Here is a 20579-nt window from a genome sequence, read left to right on the forward strand (position 1 = left end):
AAGTCGTGCCGCACTGAATGCTGGGATTGCCTTCAGCGCTGAGGAGGCGTCGGACGCTCCCTCGTTATTCAGTCAGATCATCACTCAGAATTAAGGCGCCTCAGTAGGAGCATTTTAAGGAATCTGAGAATTTAGACACGCCCTCTTCTCGGAAGTGTTGGATAATGTAAAATGCATCTGTGTAGACCAAGTATTTCCCCACAAAGTCTCCTTACCACAGAGCAGCTACCAACCTGGGGAAGTAAGGGCTAACATGTGCTTCCTCTGAGGCATCCTGTCCTCCTTAAGAGGAACGTTCCTCCATTAGCTCTTGATTGGTCCTGATGAAGTTGTTCTAACATCATACAGGCCGTTATTCCCCGTGAGGTATTTACGGCGAGCCTCTCGGAGGTGCCGTGCTAATCTTGTTTGTGCTTTAAACGGCTGAGATTTGGGTTTTTGTAAGGACTGAATGGTGGTTGAATAAACCTCGTTGACGAAGCGAGGTAATCCATCTCGTTTTGGATGAATGAATGAATAAAGAAAGAAAGGAAAGCAGAAGCAGCGTGGTGGAAGCTCCTTTTGTTTGCTGTCCACTGCTAACGCGGCTCATGTCGCCCGGCGAGGGGCGGATTAATGACCCCCCTGAACTAACCCAGATGGACAGAGTCTGTTCTCGCTTATTAAATCCCTCCGTGTTTTCCTACACGTTTCCACAAAGTGTGGGCAGCGTGCGAGTGGGCAGGACCGCGTCCATTTAGCGCTAACGCTCGCTCTGAAATATATAAAGGTTCTTTATGGGTTCTTTGTTTGGGGACGAGCTGCTAATTCCTATATAACATTTACATTTACACTTTCAGCACATAGCAGACATACAGTACTGTCACAGTATACTGTCTAAGCAATGAAGGGCCTTGCTTAAGGAACCTGGCAGTGGTGGGGCTTAAACCAGCGACCTTTCGATTACCAGTCCAGTACCTTAACCACTAAGCTACATCTGCCCTCTGATATACGTTTGCACATGTGCAGTACAATTACATTATTGGAAGCTGGGGCCAGAGCACAGGGAGCAGACAGGGTTAAGGGCCTCGCTCAAGGGTCCAACAGTGCCAACCAGGCAGTGGTGAGGCTTGAACCAGCGACCTTCTGATTACTAATCCAGTACCACAAGGCTACAATGCCCGTCATTGGTAATCTGTTGGTTATACAGTCTGATGTATACACGCTACGCTTGTTTTTGTCTGTACATCCAGACGCAGGGTCAGCCAGTGTTTGGGCCCCTGGAGCTAAGGGTTAAGGGCCTTGCTCAAGGGCCCAACAGTGGCTCCATGAATACATGGCAGATGAATAGAATGCGGAGCAACCAACAGAGTTCTTTTTGAATCAAATGTAAATAAATTCTTGTTGATGTTTAATTCGTATAAAGGTAAATTGGGGCGTCACGGACAGTTTAAGCGTTTCCGGAACACGGAGGGAGACGTTAGCTGGCGTGCTCGCGGGTTTAAACAGCCCGAGGCTAGCTGTGTTAGCTTAGTAAGCTAAAACAGCGGTGATGTAAAGTAGAGTGTCTAAATAATCTGCCGTATGAGTTCCATGTCGCATTAGAATCCTCTCTACTGAGGAGCTGATCAGGTAGGTAGGAGGGAGCAGGGCAGTCGGGTTCCCCTTAGATAGAAGTCCACAAGGGGTTAAATCTGGGGGAAGTAAAGAAACTTTTCTAAGATCGTTCTGTACATTTCTGATAAATTCTTTACGCCTCCTCACCCGATTAAGTCGTGCATTAAAATCTACAGCTCATACACTAATCTAGTCCTGCCCCCCTCCGCCGAGGGATTAGCGAGTGACAGTTTCAAGAGGACGGGAGGATGTAATGCGGCGCTTAAGCTGTCGGCCCCATTAAAAGCCAGATTGTTCCGCGGCATCAACGCGAGCGGCGCTCCAGTCACCCAACATTTTAAAAAGTTGATGGTTTTTCATAATGCAAACAAGCAATGCTTGTATCTCACCCCTGAGGAAAATCACTTTTCACACTCGTGTGGCTCCGTCTCTCGTTCTTAAGCACCCAGCGTTTTTTTTTCTTTATTTTTTTTAAAGGCTGCTGGGCTGATTAATCCCAGAGGTGCGCCTAAATCCAGCTTCAAATTAGCGCCACAGAAATGAGAAGTCCTTCAGCTCGGAGTGCGCACTGATTAAAAGTCCTTTCAGGTGCCAGTGGTTTACAAAAAGGCGCCTGACTTAATCCTGCTTTTCTTGGGGGCACCCTCGAATCTCGAATGGTTTTCAGGAGTTAACGGGGAGCACTGAGGTAATGACCCACGGAGCTTTTACTTCAGACAAAAGGGAAATAATGAGGTGACGTTAGGGTGAAGGATGGAGAGCCGAAGAAACTCCGCAGGTGAAAGTAAAGGAAAAGATTAAAACCAGGACTAAGCTTTAGTTCTTGTGGGGAAAAACCCCTGAAGACTGAAGGAGGGAAAATGGTGCAAATTCACGACTGGCTGCTTTAGCTTAAGAAACCCCCACAAGACATCAAAATAAGTTCGGTGCCCAGTAATTAACTTTGGTGCAACCTCTGGCTGGAACGATCAGCCGACCCTGCAGTTCTTTTCCCTCTCTGCGTTTCCGACAGCGTCCGTATCGTGCTCCCAGCAGGCGGCCAGCCTCCGTAACACCATTACAGAGCCACCGCGGCCTCGACACTTAAAACAGTTTGGAGTTGGGATCAAACTTTTATCTGCAGTATCACTGGCGCTCCGGAAAAGGTCATTTATTTTCGCATTGGTCAGACTAACCGAAAGTCTGAAGTGCAATAATAGTGACTCAGATCATGCACGTGCCTTAAATAAGCATTTACCCCCTCTTTACCCCCCTCTTGCTTTTGTAACATGCACAAAAACATTCACCCCCCTTGTGTAGGATTTGGTTGAGCCACGTTTATCAGATGTTCTGAGATCCACTCAGATCAGGGGTTTAAATCTTAGCCGGTCGGGCGTCTACACAGGCTTGATTGGATCTGCCTGAGGACGTCTAGCACTTGTCAGTGCGCTCTCAGCTCCAGTCTCAAGCCTGGATCAAATGATATTGCGACAGGAGGGCTATCCGGCATAAAAAACTCTCTCCTTTGCCAATTTCTAAATACGGAAGCAGCTGAAAGAGGTAAAAACGCAGCTTTCTACCAATTTATTGTAATCAATCTGTCTTCTGCTGCTGGGGGAACCCTGATTGCATTCGAGGTGGGTATATTTCTGCTCACACATCCTTAGCGGAACCCTTTTCCACCCGATCACAGTGTTTGAAGACCCCACCTACATAGTCCGGTCATCCCGCCCTAGCAGAAACTTGCCCATTACCGGTACTGCCGATGATGCCCGCTAGATGGCGACCAGCCGACCGGTGGCAAAGGAGTTCAGGATCTCGGTGCTGGTGTGCTAGCAGAATATCCCCAAGATAAATAAATGTTTATGTTCCTGAAGGTCCATGAGTCCAGGTTTCATCTTTAGGGGGGAAAAACAGAGTTATTTATTTAACTTTAATTATATATGATCACCTTTATGCCACCTAAGAAAGATGAAGGTCCATGTTGAGTCCGGGTTCCTCCTTTAGGAGTTCTTTCTCGCTTCTCTTGCCCTTGGTTTGTTCATTAAGGTTTTTTTCCATATTATACATCACGGATGGTCCTGCCCGCTTGCAGTTTGAGGCCTAGAATGTCAAGGCATCGCTTTCCAATCTGTTCGTTGGCCGGCGGTCCTGTCAGAGCGTCTGCGCGCCGACACCCAGCAACCGTGCTCGCACCGGCTCTTTAAATATAATCTTTGGTTTGGATTAGACCCTAATCCTCCAGAACTCATTAGGAGGCTACATGTTCCAATCTCCTCTGCAGCGCCTGTGAAATGGTTTCAAACCAAACCAGCTCTAAATCCTTATTGGCACAAAAGCAACACAGGGGCAACTGATACGATTCCGCGTACGTTATTGTCTCTGGTGAGATACAGCAGACGTGATTTCTGATGCTCCTCACCCGACCGCCACCCCATCCCCGCCCAGATATAAATGATACCTTTCTGCTGCAGATTTGGGTCTCGTATTGCAGCCCCGCTGTATATTTCAGCCGGCGTGTGAGGTACGTCTGATCCGGCAGCGGTTTGAACCCATTGATTGGCGCTATTCTTGAGAGAGAGAAAGCTAATCTGCCAGGTCACAAAGAGCAAGAAGAAATCAGCGGCAGCTTCTCACTGATGTATGCACCGTGAACATGAAAAAAATAATGATAATGTAGGGATCAGGAGCACCAGAGGCGGTGGAGTACGTCGTCTAGTCCAGTCTGAATACAAATCCACACAATAGATGGAACATTGGAAACGTGTTCATTCATTTTTTACGAGCTGATAACACACGGCCGGCTTTCAGCTCCAGAACAGCTTTAATCCCTCTGTGAATGATATGAATGATCTTATACGGGACATAAACGGTTTGCGGTGGGATGTTGGAGCATTATTAAGGGAGAAAATCTGTCAGTTCCTTGGATCATAAATGAGATTGAGATATTCTTTACAATCTGAACTTCTTACAAGGCCTGGATAATGTTTGCATATGGTAATTTAGAACCTGAAATGAGCTTGACTTCATCCTTAAACCTCTTTAGAAGCGAGTGTTTTCACCACAGGGAGTCACCATAGGGTAACTCCCCAGTGCACTAAACAATTTAAGACAAGCATTCTGCATTGAAGGCATCCTTAAGCTTCCTTTAAACACAGATGGATCTAGACGTATAGAATCAGCTCTCGCATTTATTAGTAAAGGTTTGTAAATAACAGACATGATTTGGGATCTTTGTAAAATCTGTTCAGTGGTTCTTATTATATTCTGTTGTTTTTCATGGGATTGATACTAGTCTGTAATGCCGCGTTTATCCCTCTCTGTGAGCTTCAACTCCATGATGCTGTAATCAAGTCTTTAAAAGCCTCCAGGACTGGAGTTCAGAAACGCTGGTGTTGATGGTTTTTACATTTTATCATCCAGTAAACTGAACTAAAAAAGGCTTACGTCAGGGTTTGTTAGTCACTGTGCCTGGGATTACAAGTGAGTCGTGGTGGTTGATGTCATTATTATTATTATTATTAAAATATTATTTTTTTTATAGTGTCAGTGGATGTTGTATGTATGTAACAAGTCGTTTGTCTGATGTGAGCTTTTGTAACAAAGAATCTATCTATCTGTCTATCTGTCTGTCTGTCTGTCTGCCTGCCTGCTTATTTGTCTGTCTATCTGTCCGTCTGTCTATCTATCTATTTATCTATCTGTCTATTTGTGTGTCTGCCTGCTTTTCTGTCTGTCTGTCTATCTATCTATCCATCCATCTATCTATCTAGTTGTCTATCTGTCCGTCTATATCTATCTATTCGTCTGTCCATCCATCCACCCATCCATCTATCTATCTATCTATCTGTCTGTCTGTCTGTCTGTCTGTCTGTCTGTCTGTCTGTCTGTCTGTCTGTCTGTCTGTCCGTCCGTCCGTCTGTCTACCTATCTGTCTGTCTATCTATCTGTCTGTCTATCTATCTCTCTATCTACCTATTTGTCTGTCTATCTATCTGTCTGTCTGTCTGTCTGTCTGTCTGTCTGTCTATCTATCTATCTACCTATTTGTCTGTCTATCTATCTGTCTGTCTATCTATCTATCTATCTATCTATCTATCTATCTATCTATCTATCTATCTATCTATCTATCTATCTATCTACCTATCTATCTACCTATCCGTCTATCTATCTATTTATTATTATTAGACTGATTTTAATGATGAACTGTTTTCCAAATGAATGAATATCAAAAGACAGAAGCGAACCCAAACGATGGATAATCACAGACAGATCAATCAGACATCAACAGTTTGAAACAATGCGGTTGTCGTTCATGCTTTGCAGAAAAGCAAATTACACGTTGCAGCCAATTAGCGAGAGATAATGAAAGTTTTTTTTATGAGAGCAACAGCGCTGCTTCTCGGAAAACCAAAATATCCTCGACAAGTACGATTTATTGTACAAAGATGACTAAAATCCTAATATAGAAAATGCATGTGACGCTGTAAAATGCTCTAAACTCTCTAAACAAAAATAGAGACATCTAAAAAGAATTAAGATTTACAGGTGTTGTACCCCCACCCCCCTGTCCCCAGCTAATTGTTTTTTATAGTGCAGGCTAGAGGTAAATAGAGTAGACCTATTTGGAAACATCCTCATAACCTCCTGATAATTCTAACTGATTTGGATACTGATTTGGGAACATACAGCACATTTACTTCCCAGGTCCAGGTCTGTAGGGCTTAAAATAAAGCCCCAATTTTAATGTAAGTGTGCTGCGGTAACAGTTTTGAGCGGACTAATCTATGTAATCAGAACCGGCCATCCAAGAGCACTTAATCCAGTTTATTACCACTATAGTTAACATTTCTGTCAAACATAATAAACAAAGCTGTTAGAATGAAGCTAAAAGCTCACACGCTACAGGAATGCACTCCACTTTTATGTCCTTGTGAATTCCTCTCTAACCAGGCAGGAGCGTTTTACCCGGTAAACACAAGGCCGTTCTTTGCATTCTTGGCGCTGAAAAACCATACAAATTGGGCCGAGTATTGAATGTACGAGCGAGTATGTAAACATTCGGTATGCCATGAAAAAATATCAGCGTGAAACTGTTACGTTAGCGTAAAATGAGCAATCATTTTCCTGTTTGCTAAGCACAAAATGTAAGCTTAAATCACACTCGGCTGCAGCCAGGTATCACACAATGCTGATGCTGCATGGTCCTGCTGATAAAAATTTCACTGTGGGGTGAAAATTAACCAGGACTCATGCAGAGACCCTCTGATGGGCATCAAAGGCGTGCACAGGGTTTTTTTTTTTTTAGGTTTTACCAAGACCTGAGGAATTGATCCAAAATAATGTCAGGAGCAGAATCGATTCATCAGAAGTAACACAGCCAATAGATCTGAACTGTGTAAACAATGCTTGTTTATAGAACCATCTAGTACAAGGATATTTAGGCAACTAAAATTTTAATAGCAAATTGGTTCTATTTTGTACCTTTATTTTTTTTAAGACTAGTGGTTAAAAATAGCCAATGAACCTACTGGCATTTTTGGGGGGGATTGGGGGCTGTACATGAGAACTTCACCTTCACAGTAGATCATAACATTCTCTATGAACTGAAGCTCACTATAATTACAGCACTGTATTACACGCTCGCCTTTATATTCTTTGTAGAACCATCTAGTGAAAGGATCTTTAGGTAATTAAAAGTAGTTCTTCAACAGCAAGAACTATTTTTGATTCCATTTGGTACCTTTATTATTTTACTAGTGGTTTAAAATAGCCAATGAACCTACTGGCATATTCTTTGAAGAGGGGCTTTTTACTGTAAATCTATGTGAGAACTGAACCTGGGAGTCTGGATCTGTACTGAGACTTTTGCACCATGATTACCTACTGCACCCTCACAGTAGATCATAACATTCTCTATTAACCTAAGCTCTCTGTAATTACGGCACTGTATTACACACTCGCCTTTATATTCTTTATATAACCATCTAATAAAGGATCTTTAGGCAACTACAAGTAGTTCTTCAACAGCAAGAACTATTTTGCGTTCCATCTGGTACCTTTTTTTAGACTAGTGGCTCTTAGCAAATGCACCTACTGGTATTTTTCGAGAAAGGGAATGGGGGGCTGTACATGAGAACTGAACCTGGGAGTCTGGATTTGTACTGAGTCCCTTAACGGAACCCTTTTCCACCCATGCCCTCTGCACAGGTGCCTCTATCTGCCAATCAGGGTCCTTACACAGCATTTGAAGACCCCATCCACATATTCCAGTCATCCCTCCCTGCAGGCACTGTCAATTATGCCCACCAATGGTGCCCAGCCGACCGGTGGCAACGCCGAGTTTCGAACCGAGGAGTTCAGAATCTCTGCGCTGGTGTGCCACCTGGGCGCTCAAAAACTATTTTAAATTCCATATGGTACCTTTATTGTTTAAGACTAGTGATTATTTAAAACAGCCAATAAAACTACTGGCATATTTTTTGAAAGGGAGGGGGGTTAGGTTCTACAGTATATGTACTGTATGTGAGAACTGAACCTGGGAGTCTGGATCTGAGACCACCTACCGCACCGATCATCACACTTTTTATCCAAAGCGACTTACAGTACTATGGCAGTATACTGTCTAAGCAATTGAGGGTTAGGGGCCTTGCTGAAGGGCCCAACAGTGATAACCTGGCTGTCAAGTACTAGTCCAGTACCTTAACCGCTAGGCTACAACTGCCCCTCATAACAATTTCCATGAACTGCATTACACACTCTCACCTACACTCATTATAGTGTCGCCAATCCATCTACTGACAGGTTCCTTCCACGTTTTTAGGACCCTCAAGCTGTTGGTGAAAATGTTAAAGAAAACCAAATGCATTCGGCCATCTGAGATCAGAACAGCATGTCCAAATCCTTATGCACCTCCTCTCGGTCTGTACTGGACATCTGGTAAAACCCTGCGAGTGGCTCTGCACACATTTCTGTGAACAATTCAGTGGGTGTTCCATTCTTCTCCTGCACATTTAGGAGTGATCTACCACCACCATGAGATCTACTGCCTGTAAGAAAACCCATTTTGCACTCATATTTACAGCTGGAACCTTCTGGCTGAGAAATGAGAAACACCCTGCTGGAAATTCTCACGAAACTGCAACCCATCAGCAGCGGCGGCTGTTTTCCGAGTGCAGAACACTTTTAGGTTCGCCGTTTGTCTCGCTGGTTTGTAGAAGCGGCCGATCTGATTTCAATTAGAGCGAGTCACATAACGGACATAACGTTTTAAGCTTATCTGAGCAAGGAATCATAAATGTTGTCATAAAAGTTTATGATACTTATCAGAGGTTTACATATATAAAACATGATATATAGAAAACAGATGTGTGTAGAGCCGTTTGCGATTTCTTTCGAATTTTAAAGTCGCCATCAACAGTCTGGCCGAGGCCGCTGTGTGTCTGCGCTTACGTGGACGCTCTTATCGCCCATCCAAATCATAACGATGCCACGGCTTTGCGTTGATGAATCATAGGCACCCAAACATGGCTATAAAAATTCTACTCCATCTACTGTTATGGAAATATCACCAAGTTTGGACGTCATCATGCCCTGTGGTAGGATGCCACCTTTCCAAAACAACAGACCATCTTCTAAATCTATTATAATAATGTGGGAACATCTAGAAGCAACCGTAGCTCAGTCTTGAAGAAGTAAACCATGCAGACTCAGAACCTGAAGGGTTAAATCGTGTAGAAAGTGTTTGTCCTTTGTTGCAACCCAGTTCCACACTGGGCCTGTTAGTTCCACTGTTCGTTCCAGTCAACGAAAATCTCAATCCAACTGGCATACATTTACAGCTTTGCAGGAACAGTTTAGGGAATGTCCTATCCTGTTCCTGCATGGCAGCGCTCTGTAAGAAATGGTTTGTTGGGTCTGGTGTAGAAGAACTTGTTTGGCTTGCACAGAGCCCTGACTGGAACCTTATCCAAAACCTTTGGGATAAATTAGAACACCAACTGTGTGCAATCAGTGCTTGACTGAAAATGAATATTCCATCATTTATTAGAATTCAAAGGCAAGTGGAGTCTGGTATAGTGGCACACAGGGACCGATACATTCACGCCTATAGTTTTGGTTTTTGATTACGGACGTGATGTTCAGTGATCAGACACTGTTACTTTGGTAATGCAGGCACTTTGAAGTCGTTCTAATCATCACCAATTCGTTAGGCTTTATCCACAGTGTAGATTACACCTTCCCCATAATTAAAGATCGCTGTGTCTTGCATCTTGATTGTTGGTGATCAAACCACTCATCTGATGAGAGTGCTAATTATTATGGCACTCACGGTGACAAGTCAGCATGTGAAGTGTTCATTTCTCAGAATGTGCAAAGCTCTGCAAAGTACCTGCAAATCTCCCCGGATAAGTGCAGACACGTGGGGGAAACGACTGGAAAACCGTGCAGTTAAAATATGAAATTTAGGGCTATACACAGACCTAGGGTTACAGAATTTGAGCACAAATTCTTACAAACACCTCAAAATCAAGCAGAAGAACGATTCCAAGGAGTGACTGCTGTTATAAGTTTGCTGTGCTATAAGTTTGCAAGGTGTACATTTACCTTACAAGTGTATATAAACTGTTAACCTGTTTACTGGTGTGACCACTATGCTTTGGACCACAAGTTTTGCTCCTGGCATGGAGTTGCGTCAGAATCTCTGGTGTGGTTCATAGTTCTACATCTTAACAAGCTATAATATGAATCCTAATGAATCGTACAACAGATTTCGAGCAGGACCGTTAACATATGGAGCGTCTGAAACTCCGTCGACCCTCTTCCACGCTCTGACGGAGTGTGGTGATGCACAGGTGCTCCGGTAACCCGCTGTGCCCTGTCCTTCTGAGCCGCAAACATCCTTCTAACTCCTTCAAACATTTCCACAACGTTCTTTACCTCCAGCTCTGGGGACACGGAAGGACACCAAATAAAAAGTCTGGATATTTCGGCTACTTCTTTGGTTTTCTTTTTTCTTTATGATGGAGTTGGTCCAAATGTGCTGCTTTGCCATTTTGGTTCATCCCAACATGCTGCAGCCTGCCAAATGGTAAAAGCATGATCCATCAGCCTAGAGAACATGTTTTCACTGCTCCAGAGTCCAATAGCAACATGCTTTACCGCACTCCAGCTAATATCTAGCATTGTGCATTATGACCCTATGCTTACATATATCTGATGGGCCATGGAAGCCTAATCCATGAAGCTTTAGACATGCAGTTGTGCTGACATTGCTCCTACAAGCAGTCTGGACCTCACTAGTAAGTTTCCCCACACTTCCAATCCTAATTTATAAAAGGTGGATGGGTGTCCACATACTTTTGGCCGTAGTGCATGTGTACTTTAGGTGAGGCAGGAGGCAGGAGGCAGGTTCTGTATTCTTCCTGTGCAGGAACAGAACATGAATTTTCCAGCCTGTGATTTGGCCACAGTTCAGTCACAGTTGCATTGCAGCCTGCAGCGAGGAATTGTGAATATAAATTGAATATTTCATCACGTTGTGGTCACACTATAGAATGGACCAGTGGACTATAGATTTTCAGAGAGGAAAACAAGAGAGGACTTTAAATAAACGTCACACGGTGGGCACTTTAGGTGCACACACAGAGTGTGAAGGAGCTGGCCGAATCTGTGCTCGATATTTCCACTTATATGTTAGATATAGTCAGAATTTCATCTTTTACACCCTGTTATCCAGTTTTTTAGTAATGCATGACTGATGTTGTGGTTTTAAAAGTCATGTAACACATAAAGTCTTATTTATACAATCTTATAGATGTTTTAGGAATCTTCCAGCAACAAGGCTGGAAGGCCTCCTGCCTCCTGCCTCCTGCCTCACCTAAACTTTTAATAATGTTTATGAATTAAATTGAATATATTGTGTTATGTTATAATGATTATATTACGATGGCATGCTTGCTATGCTGCTGATTGTTGGACCTGATTATGTATAGGGACCACAATGGAAATAAGTCTATGGACTTTTTGTGTTATCCCTGACTGTTTCAGTTTTTTATAGGAGGTATTGTATCTATTTATAAAATATGAAATGGTTCAATAAAATCAAATCAAATCAAATCAAGGCACAAATTATGACGGCTAGACGAATGGTTCAGAGCGTCTCCAAAACAGCAGGTCATGACATGCACTGATAGTGCCTACCAGAACTGTTCCACAGAAAGACAAAGCTCATGGGTGCCCGATGATCACTGCAACACGTGGGGCGCAAAGGCTAGCCTGTCTAATCCAGTCCCACAGATGAGCTTCTGTAGCACAATTGCTGAAAAATAGAACGCTGGCTATATTAGAAAGGTTTGGAACATTATTAGGAAATGAGAAGTCCGATTCATGGAGGCTCCACTTTGCAAATTACAGCTCTTAAAGGATCTGCTTGTAATGTCTCGGTAGCAGATAACAAAGAACCCCTTCAGAGGCCTTATGGACTTCATGCCTCGATGGGTCAGAGCAGTTTTGGCTGCACAAGAAGGACCAAGAGGGAACGTTAGGCAGGCGGTTATGATGTTATAAAATAATTTACGTCTTTAATCCTAGAAAAAGTAATGTTGTGACTCTTTCAAAACAACTTGTAGATGACATTGACTTGTGAAGAAAATGTAAATACGTTAACATGGTTGATGTAAGCAGCAGTGTAAATATTTTGTGGAAGAGTTGAGTGGTCATGTGGAAACGTCGTGAATTCCAACTCATGTTTTGGCAGAATTAATAATGTAGACCAGAAGATGTGCAGCATAAATGTGTTTCTGAGAAATCTGCAGCAATGACCTGATGCAATCATGTCAACGCCGACCGAAATCTCATAGGAACGTTCCTGCACCTTGTGAAATCCATGTCATAAATAACTGAGGTTGTTCTGAAAGCACATGGATCCTGCCCAGTGTTAGCAAAGTGGTCTGTGGCAGCGTTGCTTCTCTGCATTTTAAGAATTCCCAAGATCTTGCCACAAAAAATCCCAAGTAACTAAAAAGACAAAATTGTAAAGATTTATATAACGTATTTCACAATTATTCATGAGTTAACTGACAAAGAAAAAGCGGGATCATTATCAGCATTAATATGTACAAATTGCAATATAAAAACATATATTAATGTCCTTCAAACCCAGAGAGTGTCTAATCTGATTCACTACCACTATCAGACTCTGAAAGTCCGGTAACAACATTAATTGTGACGTCATTTTCTCACGTCCAAGAAAATGTAAGTAAGTAAAGAAGTAAATGTACAGTAGCTGTAGAAATGGCCAGTAACAACCAAAGGTTATTATTTAGTAGTAGTACGCTTAGTCATTCCATATTTAATTGCATGCAGATTTTATTTGCTTAAGTGCAAATTAAAGATCCCAAGATGGCTAAGTGGGTAGCACTGTCACCTCACAGCAAGAAGGTCCTGGGTTTGATCCTCAGGTGGGGCGGTCCGGGTCCTTTCTGTGTGGAGTTTGCATGTTCTCCCTGTGTCTGTGTGGGTTTCCTCCGGGTGCTCCGGTTTCCTCCCACAGTCCAAAGACTGGAGATACTAAATAGTCCAAGACTGTGTTTGATATAACCTTGAGAACTGATGAACCTTGTGTGTAATGAGTTACTACCGTTCCTGTCATGAATGTAACCAAAAGTGTAAAACATGACGTTAAAATCCTAATAAACAAACACACAAACTTGGCAAAATCTCCAAATCCTAAAATCTTGGGAAAAATCCCAAGGAGAGGCAACACTGGTCTGTGGAGTAAACATCAGAGCAGGTTTTGTAGTAATCATTACATAAATCTTGGTAATTAGAAAGGGTGCAGGTTTCTTTCTTGCTGCTCTAACTGGATTTAAAGTGTTGAACTCGCAATACGATTGTCAGATTCATCAGATTCTAGTCGAACAGCAGCACTGTCTCCTCACAGCAAGAAGGTCCTGAGTTCGATCCCCAGGTTCGATCCTTTCTGGGTCCTATCTGTGTGGAGTTTGCATGTTCTCCTCCGGGAGCTCCGGTTTCCTCCCACTGTCCAAAGACGTGACCGTATTTGACATTAAAACTTGTGACCTGATGAATCTTGTGTAAGGAGTAACTACTGTTCCTACGTGTGTAAAACATGATGTTAAAATCCTAATAAATAAATAGATAAATAAATACAGTGGTACCTTGTAACTCAACGTCCCCTAAACTCAAAATCTTTGAAACTCAACTCCCTTCGTGGAGAAATTTGTACCCTTAAACTCCATGTGTTCAGTTTGTTTTTAAAAATGTATTTATTTAGCTTCAAATTAACAATGAACAGTCGCTTTGTTCAGCGCTCGGCCTGATCGGTGCAGTAAGACATCATCAAAGTGTGAATATGGGACGAATCTGCATTTGTGTGGAATAACCATCAGATTCACTCTGAATGCTCCACGTGTATCTGTGTTTATCTGGATTTCACTGATGTCAGTAACGCGTTACTTAGTAAAAAAGTACTACATCCGCCATCTTACCAACGTCAAGTGATGACGTGAGGACGTGATGACGTAATATCACCATAGTTACAGACTCATTACAAACCCCACTCACCAACATTTTGGATATTTATCGTCTTTTTGTTATTTATTTGTCTTTAAAAATTTTTATTTTATTTATCTTACTTACACTTGTGAACAGAGGACTCCGCCATCTTTCTTGTTTCTTATTCCGCTTCAATCGCCTACGCAGCTCCAGTTGCATTATGGGATACTTTAGCGGACCGCATTATATAACTAATAAAGTAACTTGTAATCTAACTTAGTTACTTTTAAAATCAAGTCATCAATAAAGTAACTAAGTTACTTTTTAAAGGAGTAATCAGTAATCAGTAATCAGATTACTTTTTCAAGGTAACTATGCCATCACTGCTGGATTTTCCTCACTGTTTCACTTTTAAACTTGTGTTACAGCTCGAGCTTCTGAGAATATGTAAGAATCAGCTTTTTATTTCAGTATTTTTATGTTATATTTGTATATTGTATATTATTTTCAGTGTATAAGTGTCAAAAACAACCCCATTATTCGACATGCCTCAAATATATGCAAGTCCACGAGACCATGGAACGCATGAACAGGTTTCCCATACCTTGAAACTCAACGTTTTTTAAGCTCAACGCCACTTCCAGAACCGCCTGACGTCGAGTTCCAAGGTACCGCTACACTCCATCTCCTCCGTGACTCCTGAGTGATAGAGATGCGAGAGCCCACCAGCCAATCAGCGGCCGAGTTTAAACTCCGCCCCCTCACCCCTCAGAGAGCCGGCGATGAGGCGCGCGAGCGGCACTCGCGACACTTTCTCTCTCGCGCACATAACGGACGCTCAGTAACGGAGTACCGGACACTAACGGTTCCTCACGGTGAGTCTCTCTAACTTAACCTTTATATAATTCACTTATTCACACACTTAACTCCTTAAATCAAACCTTATTGTACTTTTACACCTAAAACCGGAGAGAAATCGGAAAGACATTCGTTTATCGGAGCTTAATCAGCTCTGACTTTTGGTGATGGGTTTGTGCGCTCGAGCCTCGGACGTTCACTGAGGTAAAAATCAGTTATCACGAGCTAACACCTAAATATCAAAATATACCTTGTTTTACTCTAATAAACACGCCTAAATTTAAATAAATCACTTGTACGAATACGTATACGTATATATATTTATTTATTTTATAGTAATACGCTAGTTCGGTCTTGTAACTGTACAGTTATCAGTCAGAAGTGTTCATTTATGAATAGCTGGTTAATACACTGTAATACACAATATGTTTATAAGGTTATTAAAATAATAGCAATAATCGCATCTATTTATCACTTAGCAGTTATGTTTTATTAAAGTATTAAGTTCTTAATACACCTTTACCTCACAAAAGCACAACAACGACAAATCAAGCCCTAAATGTAATAATACTAATATCTAATATGAGTTCTATACATTTTAACACACTTAAGTGAACTAATATTGAATTAACTCTTACATGGTTGAAATGACACTTTAAGACATTTTAAACTTAAAAATGTGGTATTAATACATGTGTTTATTTAAATTAGAATAATGTAAATGTCAAACACAGTATTTCATGCACTATTTAACTAGTATCCCAACTAGTACACTAGTAGTCCAACTCTAGGTTAATAAATTAAACATAAGCATGCATCAGCAACTCCAACATGACACAAGTGACAAGATTTATATGTTTATATGTTCATTTCAAATTCTTTAGGTTAATAAAACTAATTGTTAACTCATTCAGTCCCAGGATCATTCGGTGGATGCGGGGTTGCATTCCTCACTTTCAGGCTGCACACCTTTCTGATTAGTTCTCTCTAGTTACTGAGTAACTCACCGTAGGCCGTGTATTACATGCTGATAGATGAGTAATAGTTGTGAGTTTACGGGGTTAATTTAGCTTTAAATGATAATTTAGCTCTCATATCATCTCACTTTCATTTATAGGTTGAATTGACATTTATATTAACCTGTAATGTTGCATTACCCTGAAATTACACATCAAACGCCTACACGTGTTAATGGAACTGTGTGAAAGTGAATTATCTGTGGGTGTATTTCTGTTATAAGTTTACATTTTACTGTATGTCATCCAGCAGCTGCTGTTTGTATGCATATGGCTCGACGTGCCCTGGAGAGTGCATGTCAAAGCTGTCTTAGGAATAATATAAAAATACACACTCATGCTTCGCAAAGATGAGATTTTTTTTCAGCTATTGTCACGCCTGAGTTGTGTTGATGTATTTACGCATGAGTTGCACCAGATTTGTATGCATGTCTTTGCAGGAAAATAGGCCTTATGCAGGACAGTGATAAGCCTCCCACCACCACTGAGTTGCCACTGTTGGGCCCCTGAGCAAGGCCCTTATTCTCAATTGTTTGAATTGTATTTAGTCATAATAGTAAGTTGCTTTGAATAAAATTGTCTGCTAAATGTAAAATGTAGTGTAAACTCACTGTATAAAGAAGAGAATCAGTTTAAATCTGATGTTAGACTCACCCCTTGTTTGATAATATATAATTACTGTTATATAATTATAGTAGTAATGTAATAATAGTAATATAATAACATTAGAAAAAACATGAAACATACTCTCTCTTTAAGTATAATGGCCATTGTCCCATCATAGTGGGTTTTTTTTTTTCAATACAATGCCACTGATCTCCTTCTTATCTGAACAGTGGTAGCTCAGTTCTTAGAGTACTGGCCTAGTAATCAGAAAGTTGCTGGTTCAAGCCCCCCTGCAGTCAGGTTGCCATTGTTAGGCCTAACTTACTAAATTAGCTTGGATTGCATCCAATAATATTTGCAAGTTGCTTTGGATAAAAGCCTCTGCTAAATGTCATAAATATAAATGCTGCTCAGACTGACTCACAGTAACTGAGCCAACTCTACAATCAGTTTATGCGGAATGTGGTACTTCGGTAATAGTGGCAACATGGTCTTTTTTTCTCTGCACTTTACCCGCCGTCTACACAAGACATCAGAGCCTTTCGAAAACGCTGGCATTTACAGCATCAACACTCATGCTCTCTGCTGTCTTCTAAATGGTGATAATGATGCAGACAAGCTGGTTTATAATTTTGTGCTTGCTAAAGTTTAATTTCATGTTTACATCTGTACATTGTCATACAGAGGCACCACAACACCCAGTGTGTAGAAACGCAAACATACACATTTTACATCATATATGAGGATGTATTATCGCCACCTATTGGTTCCTAATTGCACCTTGAACTTCTTGTTTACGGGTGACCCTAGATGCATCACAACCACGATCTGGACGAAGCAACCAGAGATGCATTTGTTTATTTATTAATTGTCGCTTTTACAATGCTCCATCCTGGTCGAGGTCTCGGTGGGTCTGCGCCAGTCCATTACAATGACATATTCAGTTAACATATTTAGTCATATTCAGTTTTCAATTTAATGCTGATGAATCTAATACAGTACCAGTGAATTAAAGAGTTTGGATTATTAGAAAATTGCAGCATATGTGTTAATTCTGCACTATAGGTGCTAACTTAGCCTTTAAGGTGTGTTAATGCTAATAGTAAATTCAGATCTGTATGTGCCAAAAAACTTCGAACTGTGTTAACAGAGTAATTAAGCTTTACTGGAGTTAACACTATCAACTAAGAGTTGATTTAAGGATAATACCCAGATTAGTTTTTGCAAAGTGTTTATTCTGCACTGGGGATTTTGTTGTGCGTTCTGGATATCTCCGATAATACTCATAGTTATTTGATAAATGTTGACCCTGCCAGTGCCCCTTTTCTCTGAAAGGTGGACTGTTTAAAATAGGTAGTGGGCAATACTAAGCTGTGGTCCAAAACCAGTAGGATTACAAAGTCATGGTCCTATGGTCTGTAGGAGTGTGGGGGTCCAGAAACCATCCGGTGTTTATTTTAGAAATAGCATGTGAGCTGTAATTGTGACTACTAAATTACACCAATGTTTATTTCTGGACTTGTGCATTGATGGTTATTTAAACAAGAACAAACAAAATTAAAGAGATTTTTTCAAATGATAGCTTGTGCCTGAGATTATGGCTCCGGAGAGGAGTGAACACGTGTAAAGGCCTACTGAGAAGGCCCAAGCTGCAGCCCCAAGTATGCCCAAAGATGAAATTTGTTAAATGGCCTGTGGAATAAAAAGGACGTGATACATAAGCACAGTTTGATGTTTATGTATGTTCTAAAACAGATGAGTAAAATTATAATCAGAGCTCAGAGTTTATTTGTTTTTCACTGGAATACATGGACACAAAGCTCTTTAAATGGATCAGAAGAAAACAAGACAATCAGTAAATAAATAAAATAAGATAATGGCATAACAAGATATAATCCTGACAGATAATTCCAACACATAGCGACACTGATTCTTAATACGCTTATTATCGCTAGGCTCTCTTTTTTAATGAAACAAGTTTGTACCCACAACATGCATCGGAAGTCATACAGTAACCTAATTGTCCTTTTGCTTACCTCTAACGGGGGCGGCACGGTGGCTAAGTGGGTAGCACTGTCCAGGTGGGGCGGTCTGGGTCCTTTCTGTGTGGAGTTTGCATGTTCTCCCCGCGTCTGCGTGGGTTTACTCCGGGAGCTCCGGTTTCCTCCCACAGTCCAAAAACATGCAAGTGAGGTAAATTGGAGACACTAAATTGTCCATGACTGTGTTCGATATAACCTTGTGAACTGATGAACCTTGTGTGAAGATAAACTACCGTTCCTGTCATGAATGTAACCCAAAGTGTAAAACATGACGTTAAAATCCTAATAAACAAACAAACAAACAAACCTCTAACAGGGCCATCAAATCATACTTTTATTAGCTTGTCCACTAAATTACTGCAACAGTGCGATTGCCCAGAATCCTCATTAACTATTCATAACCATGTTGGTTTTATAGTTTAATCCTAATGTGGATGTGCAATTTTCTGGTATAATGATTTGCTAAGTAAACCAACAGGATATTTTCTAAATTATGAAATATTATATGAACATTTGAAGTGTCTTACTAAAGACCGCCAATGGAAGCAAAGCAAATTCAGGCATGCCCAAGCCTATCAAGTGTGAAAATGCCTTTAGATTATTCATTTTGTGCTGTACAGAATTTTGTAATATGAATTAACTAAGTGTTTAGGTATATTTCCTGTATAGGCTGGAAAGAAAACAAAAATGGTCCTTTTACGCCTAGGGAAAGATCTCCAGGTGGTAGATGTAATATAAGTACCACCAAAAAACAGATCTTTCATAAATAAGGAGCTGCTTAAGTGCAGGCGTGAGGTCAAGCAAGCTTTACTTGGCTTTTTTGAGACTGCACAGGCTCTGTACACATGCTCTGTTTCAAATAGAGTAATTCTGCTCTGCTCTTCTACCAAGTTCACACTTTGTGACATAATTGCATGAATCACACTCGGCTTACTGAGTAAATTGCCCATTGGGTATGTAAAAATAAAAGCTAAAACTGCTTGTTCCAGGAACCTGGGCTATGTTTTTTTGCTTCAAATTTAAGTATCTATAATATTCCCTGCAGGTCGAGAATGCCATTGCCATTTCTTACTTAAAATGATTGATTTTTTTTTAAATAGCTGAAAGTGTTCAGTAATCTACCTTCAGAGATTGCCTGTATGCAAATGCGCACTTTTGTGTGCTAATTAGATCAGCGGCCGCCGTCACCTGACATGACAATGGCCCCTAGTCAGCTGCGTTTGCTGCCACTGATGGAAGTGGATAATGCTGATTAGCCGACACCTGTAATTAATTTCACCCCAGAGTGATCTATGAAACCGTGTCTACCCCCCCCCCCCCCCCCCGTTACGTCACTAACGGACTTTTTCGTGGCTACTGCAATGTCAAGAAAAGAGCATTTTAAGATAGCGCCGACTGAACTCGTCACAAATGCCAGCAAGCATTTTAATAAGGCAACTCAGATTCCAGGGCACAAGCTCAAGCTTCAAACAGAATGTTCCAGTGCTTCAGGAAGCCATGAACCTGGGTTTGAAAACCGGTTGTGCATGTCTGAAATGTTTCATAAAAAGTGTACATCCCATCCGTTTCTGTTTCCAATCTATCAGCAGAAGCTTGTTTTGTGGATTAGATACTGGTATTCGTTACAAATGTACTAAAATACCAAGCGATCGAATTTTCCAAGCGGAAATTGATGATAAATCGGCTGATAATAGAGCTAGCAAACAAACCGTCTCCTCTCAGTATCAATTGGTCTCCTCCGGTTATCAAGGATGCTTTAAAATTGCATCAGTCATCCTGCTTTCCATTCAAGTGGGTTGTGCTTTCTAGATAAAGTCTGGAGACAGCATAGGGACAAAACGAGGGCCCATTTTTTCTATACAAGTTAGGCAAAAAAAGGCTTTTTATCTTTACCAGTACTAGTTTTTTTATATGCCAGGTTTGTGGCAGTCCAATACACTTTTGTGACGGTGCCATAAACCAG

General features: G+C 41.2%; 1 protein-coding gene across 1 annotated transcript in view; it reads left to right on the forward strand.

The window, feature by feature from the left end:
* The first annotated feature begins 14937 nt into the window (after positions 1–14937).
* The window catches only part of cdh6 (cadherin 6), a 36119-nt gene continuing 30477 nt past the window's right edge, over positions 14938–20579 (forward strand). Inside the window, 1 exon segment of the mRNA XM_062987361.1 lies at positions 14938–14969. The gene's annotated coding sequence lies outside the window, so the exon portion shown is untranslated.

The sequence above is a fragment of the Trichomycterus rosablanca genome, chromosome 25 (genome assembly GCF_030014385.1).
Source record: "Trichomycterus rosablanca isolate fTriRos1 chromosome 25, fTriRos1.hap1, whole genome shotgun sequence".
Taxonomy (NCBI): Eukaryota; Metazoa; Chordata; class Actinopteri; order Siluriformes; family Trichomycteridae; genus Trichomycterus; species Trichomycterus rosablanca.